The sequence below is a fragment of the Lactuca serriola genome, chromosome 5, assembly GCF_051521515.1.
Source record: "Lactuca serriola cultivar US96UC23 chromosome 5, Lser_US96UC23_V15, whole genome shotgun sequence".
Classification (NCBI taxonomy): Eukaryota; Viridiplantae; Streptophyta; class Magnoliopsida; order Asterales; family Asteraceae; genus Lactuca; species Lactuca serriola.
Genome location: NC_136412.1, coordinates 64,447,939 through 64,455,660, shown reverse-complemented (window position 1 = coordinate 64,455,660; position 7,722 = coordinate 64,447,939). Strand labels below are relative to the sequence as shown.

At 35.2% G+C, this 7,722-nt stretch overlaps 1 pseudogene across 2 annotated transcripts; it reads right to left on the bottom strand.

Annotated features, from left to right (window-relative positions):
- Positions 1 to 4,618: 4,618 nt before the first annotated feature.
- Positions 4,619 to 6,194, bottom strand: LOC145052559 (zinc-finger homeodomain protein 2 pseudogene; annotated as a pseudogene). Of its 2 annotated transcripts, none has more exons than XR_013684077.1 (2): positions 5,843 to 6,194; positions 4,619 to 5,700 (listed from the first exon to the last, which is right to left on the bottom strand). The product of XR_013684077.1 is annotated as a zinc-finger homeodomain protein 2 pseudogene, transcript variant X1 (transcript). The 2 variants fall into 2 exon arrangements; XR_013684078.1 differs by having other exon boundaries at positions 4,619 to 5,662; positions 5,843 to 6,193.
- Positions 6,195 to 7,722: the final 1,528 nt, after the last annotated feature.

The window sequence follows — 7,722 nt, the reverse complement described above, 5'->3', positions numbered from 1 at the left end:
TTTAATGACTCTTGTCTCTTGTAAAGTGTTATCATCTAGTCCAAGATGGAAAAAATTCGAAGCAACCGCCTTCCTTGGAGGAGAAGCAATAAAAAGAACAAAAACATGCTCAAATGGATACACAACTTCCTTCTAATACTCGTGTCGGGTGAGATTTAAATGATTACGATGATATATACAAGAATATAAGGACAACAAAATTAAAAATAAAAAAGAGTATTTAATATAAACTTATTACTGTTTCATTTTGTTAATGATGATAATCTTATATAAATATATATATATATATATATATATATATATATATATATATATATATATATATATATATATATAATGAAAGAAAACAAAGACAACTAAATGAATAAATGATACATCAAGAATGTCTTAATTAAGTTTATTTGGTGGCAGCCTTAAATAATATTTATTTACAAAACAAAGATTCGTTGGACCAGAACCATGGATAATTGTCTTTTCTCAAAACTTTAACAATGTTAGGATTTCTTAATTCACTAGGCTTGTCAACTTGTGATATTATATATTGATTATTCAATGGATCCTTAAGTCCACACTACACATAATTTAGAAGCAAGAACTTTTAATTATGAGTTATAGTATGGGCTCAAAGGGAGCCCAAATCATATACTATTCAAAACTAGTAAATAATGGTAGTCCGCAACCCAATACCCCAATAATGTGTCCAGTTACTGTAGGCCTTTAAATAATGGACTACTTACTAATAGTTATTCATGGTACTCCAACGGTCTTTGGGATAGTGAACACAAAAAAGAAATTATTTATTTTTATTTTATTTATTATTTTTTGTAAAAGGGTAGGTCTTTATATTTAACGGCAATTGTGTGAAAATAAGGAAAAGGAGTACGGTGTAGTTATAGGCATGGTTCTAAAACGTGTGTCATGGTGCAATACGTGGTGTAGCCGTTACGAAAACGTCTAAGACAAGTTTATTAAACGTGACACTCAAATAATGTGTCAAGGCGTGTCATATCGCGTTATGGTGCAAGTTTTTTTCAAGGCCTTTTTTTTTCTGACTTGGTCTAAATTAATTGAGTTTTTGTTAACTTTTTTATATTAAATATTAATATAACACTATTAAAACTTGATATCTTTGATAAAATTCAATAAGTATATGATTTATCTTTTTTAATATATATATAAAATAGTCACGTCTTAGAAAATTCTATGGTTCGCCAAAACTTGCCATGACTTAAATTTGACATTGCCGTCAAACCATGCCTCACGTTATTTAGATACTTCGTTATATGGAAATAATGGGATAAAACTCTCCTAGTCGCACTTTTAACTGTTAATGCAATTCACGCTTTTATCCTTTAAGCATGAAAGCCAAATTAAATTTCATCTTTAAGAAATATAGTACTACTTTGATAAATATTTTGTTGGTTAAAAACTATATAATTTTTGTAACACCTCTCTTTGACACGTATCACAATATTGTCCGTTTTGGGCTCTCGACACGAAAACTTCCAAGGGGTCACCCAACCCTGGATTGTTCTCGTCTGGGCATGCTTAACTATAGAGTTGTTATGGTATCTACTGCCCTTATGACTTTAAAACACGTTAAGATAGAGAAGGTATCAACACTCATTATAAGGAATGTTTAGTTCTCCTTCCCAACCGATGCGGGATCAGGTGCAACCCACTTTTACCCCCAGTTATAGGGTTTGACGTCCCCATCGAACACATCGACTCGTGCCCCGACTCTGATACCATTTGTAACAACCCCCCCCCCCCCCCCCTTGACACTTATCACAATATTGTCCGCTTTGGGCTCCCGACACGAGAACTTCCCAGGAGGTCACCCATCCCTGAATCGCTCTCGTCCGGGCACGCTTAACTGCAAAGTTCTTATGAGATCTATTGCCCTTACGACTTTAAAACGCGTTGTGACATAGAAGGTATCCACACCCATTTTAAGGAAGGTTAACGTTGTCACGAAGGTGGGTTGCACTTGATCACACATCGGTTGGGAAAGAGAACTAATCCTTCCTTATAAGGGGTGTTGATATCTTCTCTATCACAAAACATTTAAAGCCGTGAGGACAATAGATTATATAAGAACTCTGCAGTAAAGCATGTCGGGGCGAGAGCAATCCATGGATGGGTGACCCCGTGGGAAGTTTTCGTGTTGGGAGCCCAAAATGGACAATATTGTGATACGTGCCAAAGGGGAGGGGGGGGGGGTTGTTACAAATGGTATTAGAGCTAGGGTAGCGGTCGATGTGTTCAACGAGGATGTTGAAACTTATAATGGGGGGGGGGGGTGTTGAAGGCGGGCATGTTAGTTGCACCTGATCGACATCGGTTGGGAAGGAGAATCCAGCATTCCTTAAAAGTGGTATGGATACCTTCTCTGTCACAACACATTTTAAAGCCGTGAGGGCAACAAATCTCATAAGAACTCTGCAGTTAAGCGTGCCCGGGCGAGAGCGATTCAGGGATGGATGACCCCCTGGGAAGTTCTCATGTGAGGAGCCCAAAGTGGACAATATTGTGATACGTGCCAAATGTGGATGCTGCAATTTTTTAGTCTACGGTTCTTCCAAATAAATTAGATAAGGTGTCTGATGCTAAAAATCAGCCTTTGAAAATAGCGTGCCTAGGCGAGAGTGATTCAGGGATGAGTGACCCCCTGGGAATTTCTCGTGTGAGGAGCCCAAAACAGACAATATTGTGATACGTGCCAAATGGGGATGCTACAGTTTTTTACTCTACGGTTCTTCCAAATAAATTAGATAGGTTGTCTGATGCTAAAATTCTGCCTTTTAAAATTGACATGGATCGACAGAGAACAAATCAACGTCTTACAATGACGTGGAAGTTATTATTACCAATCCAGGTGTATGTGTACATTTTGGTGTGGTGGTCTGGTTGGACTTATCATCTTTCTCAAGTGTGCCCATTTCGAGTTTATTTGTGAGATGAGGTTTTTGAAGTATTTTGTGTTAATTTTGGGATAGTTTATGTTAGGAATTTTAGCTAGGAGGGAGTTTATTTTTCCTTTTATTTTGATTATTTTAGAGTTATTTAGTTTGTGCTTTTAGATTTTTATTTTTATTTATTTATTTATTTTAAAGAGTGTTGTAACATCCGCAAAATTAAGATGAGATGTTTTGTACCTTGTAAGAATTATTAATCCTTTTAATTTAATTATTAAACGGGAATAAATATCGATAGAGAATCATTGGTATGCAATTAAGGAGGTCGAGGTGATGGAAACACTATATACATTATTTCCACAAAGTTATTATTTTATGTTTCATATGTCTCGTTTGAACAATAATGGTAACAAGGTAGTATTTATTTTGGAATTAGGATGCTTTTGTAGCATCATACCAAACGACACTAAAATCACTTCAAATCGATCTCTCTCAATTATAAACTAATAGAGTTCCCCAATTATGTTGAACAATGTCTTCAATCTACCTTGATGTAACAATCTAAAATCCTTTCTCCCTCATTTCATCATACATACACATCATTTGATCATATGATGCAACCATATAGTTTCTCCTTAATTTCTCATTGCCCCTTTCACTTATGCACTTAGTACAGACAGACAACAACGACCCTCTTAACAAAGTATGTAGTGATTAATTTTTGAATATTATTTTAACATGTTTTAATAGTTTAGATGTAATTTACAAAGATTATTCTTTGAAGGGAATGCATACCCAATATATTGTGAACGTGATACTTAATTATTAGACCAAGGAAACCTTTTAGAAATCATATGTGTTACATTGACTTATATATTGTATTGTCTTTCATCTTTTTTATTGTGTCGGTTTAAAGATTTATCTTTTTTCATTTCTACATCATGTCATGTATAATCATATCGATCATTTGCATACCCATACCGTGTCATTTTGTGGCCACTTGTTGCAACATGGGTCTATTAACCCCAACATTTTCTTATAAGATCTCCAAAACCCCACATAAATTCTTATTATTATAGTTTGTTTACTAAAACCACCCTTAGGATATGTCTATAAAGATCACAAATTTCGATTATTCTAAAGTTCTTTTTGGCAAAAATAAATTAACTTATAAGCTAAGTTTATTACAATTTAATATTTGATGAAATGATTAAAATCTTAAAAATAATTTATAATATTTTATAAAATAACTTATTATTATAAGTTAGTTTGTCGATGACTCGATGGTGTAACAAGACATTAGTGAAACCAATAATCATATCTCACTATTTGACTATAGTGACTATACCCATTTGTTTCAACACTCTGTCTCTCTACATAACAATGTACAACAAGAAAAGCATAATGTACAACAAGAGAAGCATAATGTACCCTACTTTCAGACTGGTAAAAGGGTTTGTACTCCACTCCACTTCCATGTTCTAAACAACTTTTATTTAGTAGCTTCATAAGGGTCTTGAAAACCTAAAAGAATATAGCTTGGACAATCCCAATGAAATCTAAATTAAAAATCTTTTTTCAATTCCCTGATTAAATAAATACTGCTCTTTTATTTTTTCTTCTTTTAAATAAATAAATAGTAAAATTTAGTAGAGCTATATATATATAATCATATAAAGAAACTACTACTAGTGGAAGAATTTGAATAAGCTAATTAAAAAGACATTGATAAAAAATTAAAAATTCAACCCAACCAAAAAAATGAAAATAAAAGAAGACGATGAAGATGAAGATGAAGATGCATCTGTCTCTAGCTAGGAGGAGTAGGCGGGTCATATACACACTAGTGAGTACTGAACATTCTACCGAAATTTATGCATAACTGGGTTGTACAGTACAATCAATTAATGCTCTCGTTGGAATCTTGAAGTAGCTTTTTCCCAGAAGTGGCTTTATTATTATGCATCCAAACCTTGAGGACTTGTCTTTTAACTCCTACCTCTGCGCAAAACCTTTGAACTTCAGGATCATCTTCTCTTGGGATCCTCCACCCAACTTTCTCTGCGAATTCCAGCATTTTCTCCTTCTGGTCTTGTGTAAATTTAGTTCTAAATCTCTTTTTAGCAACCCCGTAAGGCGGAGCAACTGCCCCCGCCGTAAAATTAAGCTCCTCGCTGGAGGATTCAGTGGCTGCACCGCCGACGCTACCGGCGAAAGCCATTTTGACAGGTGGAGCGTTGATGGAGGAAGCCCAGTTGGGGTGGTGGTGGTGGTTGTGGTTGTGGTGGAGGGAGATTGCAGGTGGGGTACGGTGGTGGTGGTGATGGTGGTGGAATGATGGTGATGGAGATGGGGAGGGTAACGGAGGAGGAAGCTGGAGGAAAGGACCTACTGCGGGACTGGTGGTGGGATATTCTTTACGGTGGAAGTTTCTGTGGCAGTTGCAGGCTGCGCATTTGAGTGCTTCTAGGGTTCCGTCGTCTCCTGATGGCATAAACTCGCCGCATCCATCGGTGATGTTTCCACCAATGTTTGCAGCATGGTTCTTGAGACATTCTCTGTACCTCGGCATCTGCAGCGGCGACTTCAGCAGCTTAGATCCGACTGATATCGGTGTAACCGAAGCTCCGGTGCCGGGAAACCGATCTGGATCCAACCCATGATCCACCGTTTCAGAAGATGATTCCCTAATTAAGTGATTGTTGTTGTAAGGAGACGAAGTCTGCATTCCTATCTCTTTCTCACTGCCACTCAACGCCATTAATGACTCTTAAATTAGACCCTAAAAACATGCTCCATTATCAACAAGATTCAAAACAAAACAACCCAACACATGCAGTTCTAACTTACACTTGAAAACTCGGAAACCAAATGTGTTTAGTTGTTATGAAGAGGAACAACCCTAAAAAGACAAGAAGCTTTACCTGAGAAGCAGCAGAAGGAGGTTGGATGATTTAGGTTATGGTGATGTTTTCATGGAGTTTAGAGAGAGAAAGAAAAGTTGTAGAGAGAGAGAGAGAGAGAGAGAGAGAGAGAGAGAGGGGTGTTGCAGAGGTTCCAACAGGACAAGTATGAAGGCAACAAGAGACAGGTTGGTTGCCTAAGATGAAGTTAGAATAAGATGGAGAGAGAGAGAGAGAGAGAGAGAGAGAGAGAGAGAGAGAGAGAGAGAGAGAGAGAGAGAGAGAGAGAGAGAGAGAGAGAGAGAGAGAGAGAGAGAGAGAGAGAGAGAGAGAGTGGGAAACAACTCAACCCTAAGAGAAAGATGACATAATATGCTTAACTCTACTACATGTGAGAAGAAAGCATTTGAGTTACACATAAATAATCTCTCTTTGGAAAAAGGAAACCTACACAACACTTACATGAAATTGAGAAAAATCCATTACCACATTAACATTATTATTAAATTTATCATTGCTCGTATTTATATTTTTAGGACTATATGATATTAACCCATAATTTTGTTTTATTGTTTTAAATAGATAAAATATAAGGATGTTCACAAATGTTACGACATGTTTTTTGTAGGATTATTCAAAATAATCCAAATTTTGCAATTTACAAAAATGTCATCCGAATCCAAAATGAGTCCTTTTGGATCCGATATCCGTGGATATCCTTCCATTTAAGTGGTCTCGTGTTTAAGAAACATCCGAAATCTGGTACCCATCACACCTTGGAACTGTGTTTAGCATTATCTCATGCATTTCAAAGAGAAGAAGTATAGTATAGATTTGTAGTAGGAAAATATTACGATAAACCATGTTAGTTCTACACTTTTGACGTCCACGTTTTGGTAGTTAAAATTCAAAAAATATAGTGTCCAAAATGAAAACCCCAGTCTGAAAAACATTTACAAATTGGTCAGCTTTTTAAAAAAGAATAGGTATTATGTATATCTTTTGTACTATTTACTAAATTATTTAGGTTATACAAATCGTGGTTGGTAACTAGTTCAAAAAATCATAAAAAACAGTGTCCAAAATGTGAACACCGGTCAAAAATCCTATGAATTTTTTTTGAAATAGGTTTACTTATTGTTATTTGGTATGTGTTTCGCAGTTAGGGTTTCTAACCTAACGATATCAGTATTGTCCTAATTCTTTGATGCAAGGGTTCAATTTGATGCAAGGGTTCAATAAAATATAATTTCTTAGCTATGTATTATTTTCATATAAATGTGAGTGATATGATACATTTAAATGTGTCGAATCAATCCACAATATATGGTGTTATTTCGAAATAGGAACTTGTACTTGACTGTTCGAAGTCACTATTTGTTCACCTAATAATTTTACATGAATGTTGCTTAAATTGTAGGTAAGAAATATACGAAGAAACTATATTTATATTATAAAAACTATCAAAATTATAAATGCTTATAGAATCCATCATTAAATAGCCTTTTATTATATCCTACTAACTAAATTTTTATCGGTAGTAAGAAGCATCAACTCTAAAGACAAAAGTGAAATTAGAAAGGTCATAAAGGGTGTTAAAACTCAAATTTCAAATTGAATGTAGGTATGTCTCCTAAAAATGAGTTTGGGTCAAGCCTTAAAAAGGCTAGTATTTTATATTAGTCTAGTGTATTGTTTGGTGTTTAGAACACCATGAACTACAAATTACTTATCTAGTAGTTATAAAAAAACATTATTCAGAAAAGACTACTTGTTTCATTAAAATTGGAACTTGGAGTTCCCATTTATCGGCCATATAAGATGAGGACCATCCATAGAAAGTGGGCTGGCATATGGCAATGATTTTTGATACGTAGATGATTGGATATAGGAGAAAAGAA